This window comes from Bos mutus, chromosome 21 (assembly GCF_027580195.1).
Source record: "Bos mutus isolate GX-2022 chromosome 21, NWIPB_WYAK_1.1, whole genome shotgun sequence".
NCBI lineage: Eukaryota > Metazoa > Chordata > Mammalia > Artiodactyla > Bovidae > Bos > Bos mutus.
This window is the reverse complement of record NC_091637.1, coordinates 32,232,629-32,252,000: the sequence shown is the minus strand read 5'-3', so window position 1 is coordinate 32,252,000 and position 19,372 is coordinate 32,232,629. Positions and strand designations below refer to the sequence as shown.

General features: G+C 54.7%; 1 protein-coding gene across 1 annotated transcript in view; it reads left to right on the top strand.

Moving 5' to 3' along the window:
- Nucleotides 1–19,372, top strand: part of LINGO1 (leucine rich repeat and Ig domain containing 1) — a 219,151-nt gene that overhangs the window by 10,306 nt on the left and 189,473 nt on the right. Inside the window, exon 2 of the mRNA XM_070358579.1 lies at nucleotides 15,619–15,721. The gene's annotated coding sequence lies outside the window, so the exon portion shown is untranslated. The remainder of the gene's footprint in view (nucleotides 1–15,618; nucleotides 15,722–19,372) is intronic.

Here is a 19,372-nt window from a genome sequence, read left to right as displayed (position 1 = left end):
GGTGTCCTCTGCCAGCCTAGGGCAGATGTGGGTCTCCCTGGGCCTCCTTGTCGCCTTGGGGTCAGGGTGATTCTGCCCTCCAGGCACCCACACATGCTTTTTCTGCCCTTAGTGCCCTTGGTGACTTGTGAGCACCTCTTGATTCTGTGAGGGTCACAGGAGTCACAGATATGGAACTGGAGAACATTGGAACTAGATGGCAGCCTTGGAGATGATCTCATTCTTTTAGGCTTAGATAGGGAAACTGAGGCACAGGGAGTGGCCAACCCCATCTCAAGTGTCACATTGAGAAGCATTGCAAATACAATGCTTTTGTACTTGCATGGTCCAGTGGCTGAGACTCGGAGCTCCCAATGCAGGGGGTCCGGGTTTAATCTCTGGTCAGGGAACTAGATCCTACACGCTGCAACTAAAGATCTTGCATGCTGGAACGAAGATAGAAGATTCTGCATGCCGCAACTAAAACCTGATGCTGTCAAATAAATAAATATAAATGTTAAAAAAAAAGAAAAGCATTGCGGAGCCTTGGCAAAAAGTCAGGAGTCTGGTTTCTCAGTCCCAGAATCCCGTGCTCCTGGGCCTTGTGGGCTTGTGGTTCAGACAGACCAGTGCTCCCTCTGGTTCAAAGGGGCAGAGGTGGGCCCAGCTGGGGAACGGCTGTCAGTCATCCTGGGGTCAGCCCCAGCTTCTTAGGACCTGCCCTGCCTTCTGTACACGCACATGCACACACACACACCTTGTTATTTACCAGCAGGGAGTGTGGGTGTGCAGGTTGGGGAGGAGGCTTCAGCGGGGTGTCCTGAGGCTCAGCCATCCAGGGCTGAGACGGTCTTCCTGTGCTCCCATCTCTGCCCCCACAGTGAGGAGAACCCTGGTTTGTGCCACACTTACTCTTGGGATTCCCTGGTGGCTCAGAGGTTAAAGCGTCTGCCTGCAATGCAGGAGACCTGGGTTCGATCCTTGGGTCGGGAAGATCCCCTGGAGAAGGAAATGGCAACCCACTCCAGTATTCTTGCCTGGAGAATCCCATGGATGGAAGACCCTGGTGGGCTACAGTCCATGGGGTCTCAAAGAGTCTGACACGACTGAGTGACTTCATTTCTACTCTTGGGCTTATTTCTTGAGGACAGAAGTAGGAGCAGTGAGCAGGAGAGTCCCCTGGGAGGAAGATGACCGGAGGGAGAGCAAGAGACAAAGGTCAAAATACCTTCTGATTCCTCGTCCACAGCCCTGGGGCACAGCCAGACCCTACAACAAGCTCGTGTATTCTCTGCAGTTGGGGGTGGAGAGGAAAACACCCAGCCTCCCCCAAGTGGCTGGATGGGGGCTGTGGACCTGGGGCATGTCACTGCCTCTCCTGGATGAAGTGAGGCAGGGAATGGACCTCTTCTGCTGTGAGAAGGGTAGGGAGGATTGGCTGTGGCCACTGGCCCATCTGTAGACTGGTCCTTTAGCCACCTGCTGGGTGGGCAGTGGGCTGGCAAGGGTCATAGGGCAGGTCCTTGTTGCCCCATCCCCAGGCCTTCCTTCTGCTCTCCCTGTGCTAGAGTCCAGGGGGCAGGTGGAATAGAATCAGCATAGGTCCCCATGCTGGCTGACTGCGTGCTGGAACCTCGGCAGGGCACTGGAAGAGCTTAGTGCTCACCGCAGCAAAGTGGCCATTATGGGTACCATTTTACAGATGAGGAAACTGAGGCTCAGGGAGGTCACTTGGTTGGTCAGTGGTGGGTCTGGGATTTGAGACCAAAACTACCTAGCTTTGCTGGATCTCGCGGTCTTTGAGTCCTGGTTTCTGCTCTGGGCTTTGCCACTAACTGCTGTTCTCTGGGCCCTGGGTCAAGCAGGACTGTGAGGATTCCTGAGGACTGGGCCATAGCCACAGGCTGGAGGGAAGGCTGAGCCTCTGGTCATTCCTTCCACCTGGCCGGGCAGGTTCTCAGGGTTCCAACTGAGGCTTCCCCCGTCCTTAGGAAGGAGGAATCCTTCCTAAGCCAAGAAAGTGAGGGCTCCCTGGCTCTGGGTGGAGGGATCAGGCTCCTGCGTGTGTGCAAAGCGCATCAGTGCCTCCCACCCTCTGCACACAGCTGGTGTGTGCCTTCTGTGCATTTATCAGGGGATGGAAAGGTGGCATGGGAGCCCATGTGCATGGGCATGGGCCACTTGAGGCCTGGAGAGTCACCCTTGAGGAGTGAGTTGAAGTAGGGCAGAGGTGAGTTCACTGCACACCTACTAGTCACAGTGCCAGGTACTTTACATATATTATCTCGTTTAACTCTAAAGACAGCCCCATGAAATTTGCACTACTACTGTTCCCATTTAACAGATGGGAAAACTGAGGTTTAGAGAGATCAAGGGACATGGAAAGGTCACATAGTTAGTGGAGGGGTTGGCATTTGAACCTAGGAACATCTGCTTCTAGTGGAGGCTGTGTCATTTGTGTGCCACACGAGGAGAGTCTGTGCTGCAACTAGGAAGGAGGAAGTTAGAATTCAGGAAGATGCTGTTGGTGGCTGCTCTGTATTTGGAGGCAAAAGGCCAAGGGTCAAGTGAAGGGTCCAGGTGGGGAAGAGGCTGTTCAGTGGAAGAGACATTTCTGGAAGTCTAGTGTGTAGCCTAGAGCTGTGTGTCCTTGGCTCAGTCATCTGCTCTGAGTCTGCACCCTCAAACCTGCCTTATCTCTCCCCGAGGGGAGGCATGCACACTCCTTATACTCCCTTCTCAGGGTAAGGCCTGGAGGTGGGACCGAGCGAGACTTCTCAGAAAACAGTCAGGGCTGCGTGCCCCATTGGGAGCATCTGGGGATGAGTCTGGAGAGGGGCCTGACTGTGCACGCCTCGAATGCCAGCCTGGAGTGGTGATGTTCTCCAGATTTTGAGCAGAGCCAGGACTGACGATTGGAGGGGTGGATCTCTGATGGCTGGGGGATGGGTGGTGGCTGTGGGTCCTGCCTGGTGGGGGAGTGGTGAGAGAGCGGGGGCATCTGGGGGCTTCTCCCCTCCTTGTCTCAAGTGTCCATCAGCGCAGGAGCGGCGGGGAGGTGCCTTTCCTTGTCTCCCATTCTTTATCCTCCCTTTTCCTGCCTCCGGAATGAGGAGTAGGAGTGGGGAGGGGGTGGTCTCTGGCCCTCCCAGGCCCCTCCCTTGGAGGCTGTAAATATTTTATCTCCACCATCTCTGCTGCTGGAAATTGCTGCTTTTAACACATCCCCTTCCCCCCAAACCCCCTACCCCCGTTTTGCTCGGTACAAACGAATGCTGGAGAAATTCTGCGTGGGGCGCTCGCTCTGTCTCTTCTGCTCGTGCCCAGAGTCCCTCCAAAAACTCTAATTGCTTTTAAGCTGTGATAGTTGGCAAAAGCAATTTTCTTTACATTATGGAGAAAGGGGGGAAAATCCACTACATTCTCGTCTTCCTTTTTTTTTTTTTTTTTGACTCTAATCTTACTTTTTAAATTCCTCCTCACTGCTGCTAAGGTTCTAGGGGAGAAACAGAGTAGAAAGAGATGTGGGCAGGGAGGCAAAAGTGCCCTCGGGCAGGGATTTTGCCTCTCTGAGCCTCAGTTTCTCTGTTTACAAGGTGGTCGTATGTTCATTCATTCAACGGACATTCCCTGAGCACATCCTCTGGAAGAGCTTGAGGGCAAGGACCAACTCTGTCTTTGCTGCTACATCCCCAGCACCCAGCTCAGAGTCTGACACCCAGTAGGTGCTCTGTTAAGACCGCTGACTGGATCAGTGGGTCTCTGTGAGCCAGGAACTTTGCCAAGCACTAGGAATGCGCTGGATGAATCAGAGGCAGCCCCTGGCCATCAGGGCTCACTGAATGGAGGGGAGCTGCCAAACACACATAATGCCCGTATTGCTGAGTCATAGAAGGTGGATACGGCATGCTTAGAAGCACAGAGCAGGGCCGGCCAGGGGAGTTGGGAAAAGTTGCATAGGGGGGAACTTGGGCTGCATCTTGAAGAAGGCGTAGGAGTTTGACAGGTGAACTGGAGCCGAGGAGAAGAGAGTTTCAGACTGGAAATAGCATATGCAAAGACCAGGGGTGGTCAGTGCTGGAGCTGAGGGTGGGGTCAGGCCAGGGAGGCCTTGGGGCTGCCCAGGTGGGCCTGAATTGCCTGGGAGAGCTTTGCATGGACGTGGGGAGTTTGGGCTTAGGTGATGGGGACCTCTGGAAGGTTCTGAGCAGAGGACGTGTGGGAATGATCCCCTAACCCTACCCCAGGCTCCACACAGGTGGTAGTAGGAGAGGAGGGATGCTGGTTGGGAGGCTGATCCCTGGTGAGTCTGTGGGGGAAGGGAGGCTGGAGTGTGAGCCTGAGACAGAAAAGGCAGGGGATGGGAGTGGGGTGAGGGGTAGGGGTGTCCAAATCCTGGTGCTTGTCTCCTCTGCTTGTGCTTTGGTCAGAGGTAGTCAAGGCCTTTCCTGGACCCTTGGGTGGGGGACTGCCAGTATAGCTGGGGAGGCAGGGGTCCAGTTCATAGGCCTCTGTTGCCACGGTCAGTCAGGCTTGCTTTGCTTTCGGTTCCTCAAGGTGTACAGCCCTTCACAGTGTATAAAGCCTGCTCACCTCTGACCCCTCAGGAGATCTTGGAAAGTGTCCCCCTAGGTGGGCAGAGCAGGAGGCTGTTCCCCACAGCCAGGGAGAGGCCAGGTCTGTCCCCGGGTCTCCGGGCAGGTGGAGATGGGGTGGAGATCTGAACCTAGGTCTCAGGGCCCCTCGCCTGCTGCCCGCACCACCTCTGTCATGCCCCCCTCCACCCCCAGCCCTCTCCTCTCCTCCCCTCCCCAGCCCCATGCTCCTTCCCTGTTTGCAGAGCATGTGGGGCTTTTCAAAAGCATTAATGATAGAAAATAAATTGGAATCGGAGAGGAATCATCGCCGGGCATTCTCGGAGGGCCGCCTCTGCCCTCGCGTCTCTCAGCCATATTGAAGCCAGCAGCCAGACCGGAATATGAATGAGTCGGGGCTGGCACTGCTCTTAATCTGTCGGGGAGCCCTCCCTGGCCAGACGGCACTCACCGATGGCAATGAGGCCTCGGTGGCTGCTGGGCTTCTCAGACCAAGACTGATTTCTCTGGGATGGAGTCATAGTCCATGGCTGTGGAGGAGGGGCAGCGGGCACCTTTTGCCCAGGTTCCCCCCACCCTCTTGAGTCCCCTGCAGGGGTCACAGCTCTGAGGCCAGACTGGGGTGGGATCCAGCATCTCTGCCCAGGCCAAGGGGACCTGTATGAAACTTCCAGTGGCTCCTAGGGTCTGGATTCCTCATCTGGATATTCGAGGCCTGCTGTGAGAACTGGGCTTCTCTGGTGGCTCAGTGGTAAAGAATCCGCCTGTAGTGCAAGAGACACAAGAGACATAGGTTCGATCCCTGGGTCAAGAAGATCCCTGGAAGAGGGCATGGCAACCCACTCGAGTATTCTTGCCTGGAGAATCCTCATGGACAGAGAACCTGGCAGGCTACAGTCCACGGGTCGAAAGAGTCGGACACGACTGAGTGACTGAGAGCGCACGCACGCTGTAAGGACTTGACCCTCTTGTCCTGTCTCCTCTAGGAAGCCTTCCTTGGTCACTGCCAAGCCTCATACTGAGTTTTCAACATTCAAGGTTCTCATGGCCCCTGGAGCAAGGGCATAAACCTAGTGCGTAAAGGGGCCAGGCAGGGAATGAGTGGGGCAGGCTGGGGATGAAGCGATGGGGACAGGTAGACGCGTTCGGGAGCCCGGCCGTGGGTGCTTTCGCCCCCAGTTCTGCTGAGTAGCCTCTGTTCCGCAGCCACACTTGTCACTCCCTAGCTTGCAGGGAACTCCATGAGGGCAGGCTCTAGTCTCTGCCTCTGTCTGTCTCCCCACAGATACTGGCATGGGCTGGGCACCCAGGAAAGTTTCCCAGGAGTTTCAGAGGCTCGAGGGCCTGGGGAATCACTCAGAGCAAGCTTCCCATTTAGAGGTGGGGAAACTGAGGCCCAGACCTGGGGGTGGGGGCGGTGGAAAGGGCTCCTGCCATGCTCTAAGCATCCTGTTGTTCTGCTGATCCTCACAACAGGAGTTTTTGCACCTGTCTTATTTTTGTTTATTTTTAAAATAATAGCTGCTTTATGTTATTCATTTATTTATTTTTGGCTGTATTGGGTCTTCATCGCTGCATGCGGGCTTTCTCTAGGCTTCACATCACGGTGCTTCTCTTGTGGTTTGTGGGCTCTAGAGCTCGGGCTTCAGTAGTTGTGGCGCATGGGCTTAGTTGCCCTGTGGCATGTGGAATCTTCCCAGAAAAGGGGATGAAACTGGCTTCTCCTACATTGACAGATCAGATCAGATCAGTCGCTCAGTCGTGTCCGACTCTTTGCGACCCCATGAATCACAGCACGCCAGGCCTCCCTGTCCATCACCAACTCCCGGAGTTCACCCAGACTCACATCCATTGAGTCAGTGATGCCATCCAGCCATCTCATTCTCTGGCATCCCCTTCTCCTCTTGCCCCCAATCCCTCCCAGCATCAGTCTTTTCCAATGAGTCAACTCTTTGCGTGAGGTGGCCAAAGTACTGGAGTTTCAGCTTTAGCATCATTCCTTCCAAAGAAATCCCAGGTCTGATCTCCTTCAGAATGGACCGGTTGGATCTCCTTGCAGTCCAAGGGACTCTCAAGAGTCTTCTCCAACACCACAGTTCAAAAGCATCAATTCTTCGGTGCTCAGCCTTCTTCACAGTCCAACTCTCACATCCATACATGACCACTGGAGAAACCATAGCCTTGACTAGACGAACCTTTGCTGGCAAAGTAATGTCTCTGCTTTTGAATATGCTATCTAGGTTGGTCATAACTTTCCTTCCAAGGAGTAAGCGTCTTTTAATTTCATGGCTGCAGTCACCATCTGCAGTGATTTTGGAGCCCAGAAAAATAAAGCCTGACACTGTTTCCACTGTTTCCCCATCTATTTCCCATGAAGTGATGGGACCGGATGCCATGATCTTTGTTTTCTGAATGTTGAGCTTTAAGCCAACTTTTTCACTCTCCACTTTCACTTTCATCAAGAGGCTGTCTTCACTCTCCACTTTTCACTCTCCACTTTCACTTTCATCACTCTCCTCTTCACTTTCTGCCATAAGGGTGGTGTCATCTGCATATCTGAGGTTATTGATATTTCTTCCGGCAATGACAGGCAGGTCCTTAATCAGTGGACCACCAGGGCAGTCCTGTACCTCTGTTTTAGAGAGGAGGAAACAGAGACTCGGGGTGTCTGGATCCAGGGGCCCTGCAGGCCTGCATGTGACTCAGTGTGTTGGGTCCCCAGTGCCAGCTGCCTCTTTCTGGCAGGTAGGGGTGCTGAGATGGGTACTGAGTCCCCTGAGGGGGGGTGAGCTGCATTTGTGCCCAAAGTAAACGCAGCCAGGGGCGGGAGGCCTGGGATCCTGCCCCCAATCTGTCACCAACTCCCTGTGTGACCCAGGGCAGAGGGCTCGCTCTGTGCCTCAGTTTCCCCATGTCAGGCTGAGAGAGGACCCTAGAGGGATCAGAGACAGCTCAGGGGGCTCCCCTGAGCTCATATGCCCCGGCCTGCCAGCCCTGCTCAGGGCTTCTGTGCAGCCCCTAGGTTCCCTTGACTCCAGTCAAGGACTGCAGTGAAACCTCTTATTCCTCTCCTTTCTGGAGTCACTGTCATGTGGGAGGTGGTGACACCCAAGAAGGCTCGGGCTCTGCAGACCTAATTAGCAGTGTGGGGCAGCCAGGCCAGCCTGCCCCCTAGCCCAGGAGGGAAGAGGGGCTCAGGCCAACAACAGGTGGGAAGACTCCGAAAGGCAGGAGTGTACACTCTGTGCTGCTTCCCAGGGGGTGCTAGTGGTAAAGAACCTGCCTGCCAATGCAGGAGACATGAGACATGGGCTCAATCTCTGGGTCAGGAAGATCCCCTGCAGGAGGGCATGGCCCTGCCTGCCAATGCAGGAGACATGAGACATGGGCTCAGTCCCTGGGTCAGGAAGATCCCCTGCAGGAGGGCATGGCAACCCACTCCGGTATTCTTGCCTGGAGAATCCCATGGATAGAGGAGCCTGGATGGCTACAGTACATAGGGTCGCATAGAGTTGGACACAGCTGAAGTGACATAGCATGGCAGAGCACACTCAGTGCTAAGCCTGAGCCTCACCCTTGCATGGCCTGGGCCTTCCTTTCATGTGCTCAGAATGGACTCCCAGGGTCTACCTTGTGTAGCCTGGGGGGTAAGATGGGTACACAGAGGCCTATAGGGTCTGAGAGTAAGGCTCAGGGTCACCACTTGCTCACCCTGATCTCTGTCCCCATCAGCCTGTGCTCCCCTCCTGCCAGGGCAGCCTTGCTCACCTTGGACAACTCTCATCCCTGCTTGAATCAGCATCTACACCCTGGGACTCTTGAGGGGGCAGTGTCCTGCTTGGGGCCTAGAGCTGCAGAACCTGCCCTAGCCCTTGCCCTCCAAATCGTGCTGCCTTGCCAGCCATGAATAAACAGGTAGACACCGAGCCCCTGAGACCTCTGTTCGTCAGGGGCCCAGCCTTGCTCCCTTCCTGCTTGATGGTCCTGAGTCTTTTTGGTCTGTGGGTCCCTTGGGGAATCTGATGAAAGCCATAGCCCCAGACCTGAAACAGACATGCTCTCCCCGCCCCACACCACGTGCGTAAACTCACATCGAGTTTCGTGCAGTTTCCGTGCTCACAGACCTCCTAAATTCCCCTTCTTTGGGGACTCTGGTGAGGATCTCTGCTTTCATCGATTCCCAGGGGACATGATTAATGTGACCCGTAGTGTTGCCTTAGGATGGGAAGCCAGGTATCTGAGTCCCCAGACCACATTCTTTCTGCTCCACCCTGTGCCTGCCTGGGGGCTAAGCTTTGTGATAACCCTCTCATTCTTCCCACAAACTTTGGTCCTTGACATCTCTTCTGACTGGAGGGGAGGATAGTATTGGGAGGCATTTCAGGCTGAGGGCCAGTTGGGGATGGGTTTCCGGAATTTGCCACCGGCTCCTGGCCTCTCCATCTTCTCTCGTGGCTCAGTCGGTAAAGAGTCTGCCTGCGAGGCAGGAGACCCAGGTTCAATCCTTGGGTCAGGAATATCCCCTGGAGAAGGAAATGGAAACCCACTCCAGGATTCTTGCCTGGAGAATCCCATGGACAGAGGAGCCTGGTGGGCTACATACAATCCATGGGGTCACAAAGAGTCAGACACGACTGAGTGACTAACACTTTCACTTTTTTCCCCCTGGCTTTTCCACAAGCCTGTCCTTACGCCCTAACACACACACACACACACACACACACACACACACACACACACACTGACTCTAGATATAGACATGATGATACACAACACCCTGTCCATAGTTCACCTCTGCAGACCCACACAAGCCCCTCTCTGAGCACCACACACCGGCACACATCAGAGCCCTCTGCTTGCAGCGCGGGCTTGCCCAGCCTCTCTCCGCACAGAGAGAAGCACGGCAGCTTCCCTGTTGCTTTGTCTTCTCTTTGTTCCCTCCCTCCTTCTCTAGCACAAGAGCCCTGTGAGAGCCCGGGGCTGTACCTGCAAAGGCCCCTCCCATGTTGTCCTCACTCCCTGGACGCCCCTGAGCCTTAGACTAGGGTTCTCAAGATCATGATGTTCCAGGGCTTTCTGGTCACCTAGGGGAAACTCCCACCCCAGCCCACGAGGGCCAGAGCCCTGCTGAGGAGCCAGTGGCTTTGGCTTTAGCATGACCTGTCTGTACTGCTTGTTGGGCCCCCTTGCCCTGGGCAGAGATGCTGGACCCTACCCCATGCTGGCCTCAGAGCTGTGTCCTCAGCAGAGGGCTTGAGGGGGTGGGGGGACCTGGGCACAAGGGCCCCTCAACCCCTCCTGCACAGCCATGGACTGTGACTGCATCCCAGAGAAATCAGTCCAGGTTGGAGACGCCCAGTGGCCACTGAGGCCTCATTGCAAACAGCTTTGCTGCCAGTGAGTGCCATTTGGCCAGGGAGGGCTCCCCATGGGCCTTGGTTTGGGGCAGTGGAGGTATGGGCTTCACATTCTCCAGCTGAGGTCCTCAAACTGGTCCTATGTAGCCCTACTCCCACCCTACACCAGAGGTCTGGGGGTGGGGCTACATAGGCCCCTCCCCTTTCAACCACAGCCAATCTGCTCAGGTCTGCCTTTTATACTGGAGTCTTAGCAGGATTGAAAGGATTAAGTGAACTCTATTGAAAATTCAACCACACATTTGTAGGCAATGGAGACTGTGAAAGCCCCCCTGTGCCCCTGCTAAGAAGTGATCCCTGTACTGTCTGCATATTGTCTTCCAGCCTTTTGGGGCATAAACGAACAATCTGCTATTTATAAAAATGGGCTCATTCTGAAATAGCATTGTACAGCTTGATTTTTTTTCATATTGTTATACATAGATGTTCCTCCTTCTGTCAAATGGCTGCGTGGCTGCGGAGTGTTCCATAGTATGGATGTGCTGTGTTTTGTTTAAACATTCCCTTACTGATAAACATTTAGGCCATTTCTTTTTTACTCTCCCCAGCAATGCTGCTATGAGCATCCTTGAATATTTATATATGAGTGCCTATGCTATCGATTCTGTAGGAGAAGCTCCTAGAAGTGAGATTTCTAGGTTGTAGGGTGTGTGGGTTTTAGAATGTTATTCAGTCTTCCCAAATTACCCTTCCAAAGGTTGAGCCAAATCCTCCTCCCTTTGCTGGTCCATGAGTGCTCATTTCTCCACATCCTTGCCAGCATTGGTTGTTATCAATCATTTTAATTTTTCCCAGTCTGATGGGCAAAAAAATGATATCATGTCGTTTTCATTTGCATTTCCCTGATTGCTAGTGAGATAGAACATCTTTTCATATGTTTATTGGCCAATTTTAGTTCTTCCTCTGTGGGTTTCTAATTCACTGCCAATTTCCCTCTTCTTTTGTCTTTTTTCTTATTGATTTGTAGGGGCTCTTTGTATATTAGTGGTATTTTCTCCCACTGCCTTTTAACTTGGTTTATAGTGTGTTTGCTGTACAGATGTTTTTACATGTTTATGTAGTTGGATTTATCAAATTTTTCACTTTATGGCTTCTGGATTTAATGTCTGGCATAGAAGGCTTCCCCCACTGCATAAGATTTCATTTCAAATAAGAATTTTATTGCTGAGATGTCTTTGCAAAGCCCTGGTTTATAGGCTCCTCCTGGCAGCTGCAGCTCTGGCTCTGGGGAAGGGAGGGATGGCCCCTTCTGCCCATGCATTTCATCTCTCTGTCTCCCCTCTGCCCTCTGGCATTGGGGTCACAGTTGCTCTTTCTTTAGACCTCCATTTCTTTGTGTGTCTGCCCCACTCCATTTCTATGTCTCTACTGCTTTCCTGTCCCCAGCTGGTTCCCCACTGAGCAGAGGGAATTGGGATGTGAGACGGCACTGGGGCAGCCCTCAGTGGGTTGGGACAGGATGATGGCTGTTAAGGAACGTGCCCCTCTCATCCTCTACCTGCCAGCCCAGCCCCCTGTCACATGGGCTGGCAGGACAACCCCTGGTGCATTTCTCTCTCTTGGAGAAAGTCTTTTCCTGTTGGGAGGCCGAGGGCAGGCTCTGAGCTAAGCCCCATCCCTCCTCCACCAGGAGGCCTTCCCAGATATCTCCTCCTTTCTCCCTTCCCACAGCCCCAGCCCTGGCCCCTCCCTTCTGTCCTCACTGTCCTCTGTCTTGCCATGTCCTTCCTCCTCAGCACTGAGCGACCGGGGTCCACCTAGTCACCTCTCAGGGTCTCGGTTTCCACCTGTTTGGAATTGGTCATGGGAGTGCGTACCAGCTGCTGGGAGGCGTGGCCCATGGGGGATACAGCAGAGTTGGTGGGTCTTTCAAGCCAAACTCTAGAAGGTGTCCCCTCTTGCCCTCTCAGTACTACCCCCTCCAAAAACCGCCCTGCAGTAGAGAATCTGCGTGCGCTGACAGAGATGGGGACTTGAAATCTACGAGTGTGGTGGCTGGTGTCTAGGGCTCACTTGTTCTCTGCTCCACCCAGGCCCAGTGTTATGCCCAGCTCATGCAAGGTGCCCAGGAAAGCAAGAATGAACAAGGAAAGAGTGGACAATGCAAGAGGAGGCTGAGCCTGGGGCAGGAGGAGGGCAGTCAGGGCACCAGCTTTCTTTGAACTCCTCCTGTGTAATAACATGCTTTTCTCATGGTTGCTCATTTCTGGGGATTGGATGCGCTAATGGGGATCACCCCCATGACCTCCTGGAGGTGAGGGCCCCAGGTGGGCTTGCTACTGTCCCACACTGGAGGCCGCTGTGTGGGAGCTGTAAGGGGCTTGCACTGAGGGAGCAGTTGGGAGACAAGCTGGGCACAGCCCGAGGTCTCTTTGATGCCTGGCTCGGAAGCACGTAACTCAACCCCCCATGATAACCTTCCCTGGGCTCCTGCAGTCCCTTGAACCTCTGTCCCACCCGCCTCCCTCTGACCATGGCGGCTTGTTTCCTCTCTGAGCTTCTGGCAGGTGGGGGTGGTATCCTTCACATCTCTATATCCCGGTCACCAAGCACAGAGAAACTGCTCAGCAAAAACAGAATGAATGAATGAGAGAAAACCCAGGGATATTGGGTAGAGGGTTTAGGTCTGGGGAAGAGGAGACCTGAGTTCTGGGCCTAACTTTTTGGCTGACTTGCTGGGTTGACCCTGACCTTCACTGGGCCTCAGTCTCCCCATCTGTACAATGGGTGTGGGCCTTTCAAACTCTGTGATTCTGTGACTGGATTGACCAGTACAGCCACATGTCTCTGTCTCTCTCTCTCTTACACACACACACATACGTGCATATACACACACCAGTATCATTCTCTTTGATCACAGGTTTGCTGAGCACTTATTGGGTTCTAGTCCCCCACAGTACTGAAGCTACTTTGGCAGCATCCCGAAGTAGCTGTTTCCATGAAACGCTCATGTTCCTCAGGGCATGCGTTAGTTTTGTTGGACACACAGGCATCTGATTTCCAGGGCTCCCCGGGCTCTACTGAAGGGCCAAGGAGCCAGGAGGGCAGGTCAGAAGCATCGCCCCCCCGCCCCCCACCTCTGCCATGGTCCCCATCACCTACTGTGGCTCTGAGGCCTGCAGCTGGGATCTCATGTTCTTTCTAGGACTTGGCACACACAGGCAGCTCCCACCCCTGCCCCCCATGTCCAGCAGAGCTTCGGCTCCCCCTGCATCTCCTCCCCTGCCCCAAATCATTGTCACACTCTGCCTGTGGTCCCATTTCCACAGCAACTCTTTGTGATGCCACCGAGGAGAGTGGGAGCTTCCAGAAGGTTTGGGGAGAAGGGAGCTGGAGGCCCATTCATTATCGTGGAACGTGGCAGCTGGGTAGTCGGAGCAGAGCTGTGGGCATGGTTTGCCCTGCCAGCTCAGGTGGAGCTGGACTCAGGGCTGCCAGCCAGGTGGTCTGGAGGCCTGCCCGGGATGGGGCTGCCCGGGCTGGCCTGGGCCTTGCTGACTTGTGCCAATCTACTGGGAGCCAGCTTGGGCAGCCACTCAGGGTACCCCTGCCTGGATAGGCCTGGCTTGGAGGACCCAGGCCTGAGGAATGGCCCAGACTCTGGCCACCTGTCCGAGCTGGGCTAGCATCCCTCTGTCTGGTCCTGTCCTCCAGGGTCAGCAGCCATTGGGAGGCACCTTTGGGATCTGCTGGCAGCAGGGAGTGTAATTTGGGGCTGGTGACCTGTGGAGCTAGGCAGGCCCTGTCTTACTGGGTTCACACTGCTGTGGTTCTGTTGTCAGGATGGGAAAGCCCAGGTGGACCCTGGAACCTGCTCAGTGCCCATTTCTCTGCCTCCTCCTTGGAGGAGAAGTTTGCAGCCCAGGAAACAAGAAGAGTTGCCTCTAGAGGGTTCCTCCATATTCATCTACCATGTAGCTAGGAATTCCACTTTTGCATCTTAGACTTGATGGAATGTTGACTTTGGAAGGGACTCAGAGGCCTTTGCCATCTTCTGCTCACGTTATGATAACCACCTCTGAGTTGACTTCATCCACGCTTCCATCCATCCTGTCGGGAAGGCCTTGTGAGTCCCCCGGGGGTCCAAGCCTGTGTTGTACGGTGCCATTTGGGGAAGTAAGAGGAAAGGGGAGGCTGATCTGGCCGGTCAGAGAAGAAGGGAACTGCTAACCCTCATGAGGGCTGCTGGCAGCCAGGCCCTGTGAGATGCTGACCGTCTGCGTTTCCCTGTCACCATTGCAGTTATAGCCACCTCTGGGCGCCACCTGCACTTGCATTTTCTTAGTCCTTGTCTTTGTGTTGACTCACATTTGAAGGTGGATTACCCAGTGCTCCCCATGCCACACATCCATAAAATCACAGCTGTGATATGCTTGTCATTGGAAAAATAAACACCTATGAAAATAAAATCATTTGCATACCACCTAGAATCCCCTTATGCACCCCTGTGGCACGTCTCCCACACTTTGAGAAACACTGATTGGATTGGAACCTCTTGGCAATAGCTCAGAAAGGGACTTGGGTCTTCTTCTTAGAGGATGAGATGGTTAGAGAGCATCACCGATTCAATGGACATGAACTTGGGCAAACTCCAGGAGATAGGGACAGGGAGGCCTGGCGTGCTGCAGTTCATGGGCTCACAGAGTCGGATATGTCTTAGTGACTGAACAACAACTGAGAGGTTGAGGAAACTGAGGCTGGGAGAGGGAGCTGGACCCAGGGCCACGCAGGCAGCGACTGAGAGAGCTGGGAGCTGACCTTTCTCCTTGGACTTGCAGCCCCAGGCCTGTGTCTTGGGGCCTTGCCAAGAGGATACGACTCCCTCACTGATGGAGGGTGGGGGGACTGGGACCCGAGCTGCCCTGGGATAATGTTTGGTGAAGGAGTAAACCAGCAGAGGCAGGGGAAGGAAGGGAGGGAGAGGGCATCCTTGGGAACCAGGAAGCAGGGGCTCAGGCCCACGGAGAGGCACCCCTGGGGCGCTGCAGCACCCGCTCTCAGGGACCCACCCGGGCTTGCCTCCTGGAGCCAGGCTGGGAAGGAAGGCAGTCCCTGATACCGGCTGGGCACCTACATGGCCCAGCTCGTGCATCTCTTGTCTCCTTTTATCTTCCCAGCAGCCCTGGCTGGAGAGATGGTATCCCCATTTTATGGATGAGAGGAGTGAGGCTCAGAGACTTGACTTTCCCCAGGTCGCAGAGCCGGTGGGTAGGGGAGGCATATGCAGACACCCACCTCTCTGCCTGCTGCCAGGAACCCCGCCACTCCCAGAGCCCCACTGCCAGAGCTGGTGGCCTGTGTGGGTATGTGAGTGTCAGTGAGCGGGAGTGCACGTGGGTGTAAGTGCCAGTGATATGTAAGTGTGTCAGAGACTAAGTGCAATATGTACAGGTGAAAGCATATGTGTGTGTGTATAAAGTGCAAGTGTGCAAAGGAGTGAGAACACATGCGAGTGTGTATGTGAATGTGTCAACAAGAGGGAGAGAGAGTCTGGGTGTGAGATGTATGAGTGTTAATTGCCCAGCCTAGTGGGATCAGACCCTCTGTGTGCATGGCCCCCCACTGCCCCCCAGAACCGTCCCATGCTGCCCCCACTCTGGCTGATGGTTTGACTTTTTCTCCCACAGCCTCCTGCCCTCACAGGCCCTGAGACCCCCGAGCCCACAGGCAAAGAGAGAGATCGCCAGGCCCCCTCCCAGTTACACTCCCTACAAGCCCACCTGACCTGAGGTAAGACGCTGCTCTGGGCCTGGGAGGTGCGGGTGGGCCATGTGGGGTGGATGTGGTGTCCCTGAGGGAGAGGCTGTGGGGAGGCCATTGCGGGGGGTTCCCATCTCCCACCTCGGCCTGAACTCAAGTCCAGGAGGGTTGCTGTGGCTGTGGGTGTCCCACTAGTCCGGGCTGCGGCAGGGCACCGGCAGCCAGCTCAGAAGCCTGGGGCATTCTGAGCGACACAGTTTCCTGGACCTGCCGGCTGTCGGGTTCCCGTGTGGCGTGGGAGGTCTCTCGTGGTGAGATGAAGGGCTCTGTCCTTGGTCCTGTCACATTGTTGACCAGACGTGTGCATGACTCCAGGTCAGACGGGAGTGGGAACGTGTGGACTGATACAGTCAGGGTCCAGGGAACTGTCAGGAGGCTGGCACTGGCTCCGACGTGGGGAATTTCACACGGCTCCGAGCCAGAGTAAACGTGTGAGTCCTGACACCTTCAAGGCAGGAGAGGCTCAGCCCCAGGTGTGTGCGTGTGACAGGCACTGGCAGCCAGGTGACCTTGGCTGTCTGTGTGAGCAGAGCAGATGGCCTCTTGGACTCTATCATGAGGAGCAGGACACCCAGCACGTGGGAGGTGACAGGCCCCCAACTCTGGTCCCGTATGAGGGAATGTGGAGAAGCCACAGCAAGTCCCGAAGAGGGTGTTGATGGTGGGGGGAGGAGGGACCTGGGTTGTTGCCTCGCTAGACTTGCCTGTGACCTTGAACAAGTGACTTCCACTCTTTTTCGGGGCTAATGCTTTGTTCTTGACAGGCCTCCGTGACCCATGAGAAGGTCTGCTAAACAGAAGGCGCACTGGGGGAGGGCTGGGGCAGTAGGTTGGGCTGGAACGTTAACCCAGTTTTTCAGAGGAAAGAGACCTAGCAGCCCCTTCTCCTGAAGGGTTGGGTGAACAGTTGTGATATGGCTGAGGCTCAGCTGATGCCATCCTCCCCTTCAGGAAGCTGCAGGGTTTGGCAGGGAGCAGACAGCAGGATCTCCTTCCCGGGCCCTCCTCGTTATGGAGTCCAGTTACCTCCATCAAGATATTCCTGCTAATCAGTCAGCCCTGGGTGGAATGAGCAGCTAATTAGCCTCCAGTTTAACCTGTAATTGCTGCTGGGAGATGGGGAGAGAGCAGGTGGTCCGGATTCTCTGCAAGGCAGCCTGGGGTGATGGGAGGGCTGGGGGCAGGGGCGGCAGGGAGGTGGTGGCTGGGCCCTGCCCCTACCCTCGTGGCGGGGGCAGCACCGCAGCCCCCTCCACCACCCCCCACTGCCCCCCCAACTGCTCAGGCACTAGTATGAGCACCGGAAGCTCAGTGTGCAGGGAGTCGGGGAACTAACACAGAGTGGAGGCCGCCTTCTCGGCTGGGGGGCTGGAGGGCCCTGAAGGAGGGGTGCCCGAGCTGAGCCTCGAAGGCTGTAGGATTCATTTAAAATGTTCTATTTTTCTGATAAATAAAGAAGTCTGTGTGTTCTCCATAGAAAATGTGAGCACTTGGGTGTTTTGCCCGTCAGTCTTTTACAAAATATGTATTTATATCATAATTGGGATCAAACTGTACTTACTGTTTTCTAACCTGCCTTTTGCATTTAATACTACGCCAAGATCATTTCCCCACCATTAAATACTGCTCTGGAATGTGATTTTTAATGGCAGCGTAATGTTCCAGCCTGTATGTGCCGTTGCATGTTTAACCAATTCTCTGTGGTAGGGTTTGATGTTTTTCCTTGGTGTGTCATCTGCGTGAACAAGATAATGTATGTGGAGCTGTGATGGGTGGAAAAGATTCAGGGGAGGAGGGGGAGGGCCCAGGCTAAGCAGAGGTTTAGAGGTGGAGACTTTGGAGTATTTGTGGAATGAGGTGCCCAGGATGTGGGTGGGGGGGCAGTGCAGGCTGGTCACCGGAAGCCTTTGAGGCCTGCTGACGAGTTGAGACTTGACTCAGCCAAACCCTGGAGGGAGCCCAGGTCCTTCTTTGCGGTCTTCTGCCTCCTCCTGCCTGTTCTCCCAGTGCTCCTGTGGTCTGAGGGAGGGGCGGGTTGATGGGGTAGGGAAGGGCAGGTGAAGTTGGGGGTCCCGGATGCCATAGCCCTTGACTTCTCACTTCCTGGTGGGGTTGATGGCATTTAAATCAAGCCTCTCTCTCTGTGGCCAGCCCTGCCCAGGTCTCCTTGCAGGAGGGGCGCACACCCCCGCTCTGGATACTTACTGACTCCTGAATCAGTGCTACTGGTCACACAGGCCTCCCTTCTGCCCCTACCTAGGGGGAGAGTGGGAGGTGACCCATGACCTTGGAGAGCCACGGAAGGAGGCTGGGGGTAGGTGTCTCTTCCAGAAAGCCTCCCTGACCTCTAGGCCCATCTGGTGGCCCCTCCCAGCCTGTCCCTCCCTATGCACATGTGTTCACCCCAGTAATGCTCACATGCTGGGCGGATGACCCATGGGTGTGGCTCCTGGGATAATCTTTGCTTGCAGCTCCCAGGCTCCTCTCTAGTTCCTGCGCATGGGCATAGCTGAAGGGCGGATTCTTAACTACTCCTTTTGTTCCATGTTCACATCGCAGACATTTCCTCAGTGCGGCTGTTTGGGGCTGTTTGGTAGGGGACCCAGGGATGAGCTGGTCATGGCCCTGATCCTCAAGGAGTGCACAGGCCATGGAGGGGGGCCGGCGGGTGAAGGTGGCCCTTTGGATTATGCTCACTCTGGGGTCAGATTGCCTGGAATCCAGTCCCAGCTCTGCCTCTCACTAATGATGCAAATTCAGGCTATTTACTTACACTCTCCGGGCCTCAGTCTCTTCTTCAGTAAACATGGAATGTAACAGCATTGACTTTGTGTAGATTAAGTTGGTTGGTACACATAAGAGCTTAGAGCAACGTCTGGCACATAGTAAATGCTCAGTTAAGTGTAGTCGTCCGCTGTAGTACAGTGTGACCAAGGATAAAAGAGAGGGTGGTGGGGAGATGTGCATCAAGAGTCAGGCTCTGGGAAGCGAATAGACGTGGTTCACCCCCCATCTGGGTGCCCTGTCATCCTTGAACCCCTCAGCCATCTGCCACCCTTTGTGTGGGTGGTGAGGGGGGGATGGAGCAGGCACGCCCAAAGGGAAAGGTTTGAGGCCTTCCCACAGGCCTTCATACTTCTTAGGTGGGGGTCTGTGGTGTCTGTGCAAATTGGCAGGGGGCAGCTGCCACTTCTGTCTCTGCCGCCTTGGATGCTGGCACTGTTGGGGATGGGGTGCCCTGGGGTGTTTGGCTTTGTCTGTCTTTGTTTCTGGTCCATAGTTTTCATAGGTTTCAGGGGAGAGGAGGTGGTGGGGAAGCAAAATTAAAATTCTTCTTTGAGAAGTTAACAACTTCCCAATTAAAGGATTCTTATTTGTGAGATGCCTCAGAGGCCTTTTCAATCAAGAGGCTCTTCTGAATAATAAAAGTGCTTGAGCTGGGCTTGGAGAGAGACGGAACGGAGCCTGAGCTGCAGACAAGAGAGTGGGGGACACTGAAGATGGGTGCCCACAGCCTTGAGAATGATGGCTGTGTGTGATGGGGTGGGCTGCACCTCCTTCCTGCTCAACAGTGGGGGTGGGGGTTGGCATGGGAAGGGCAAAGAGCAGGGAACTGTCTTT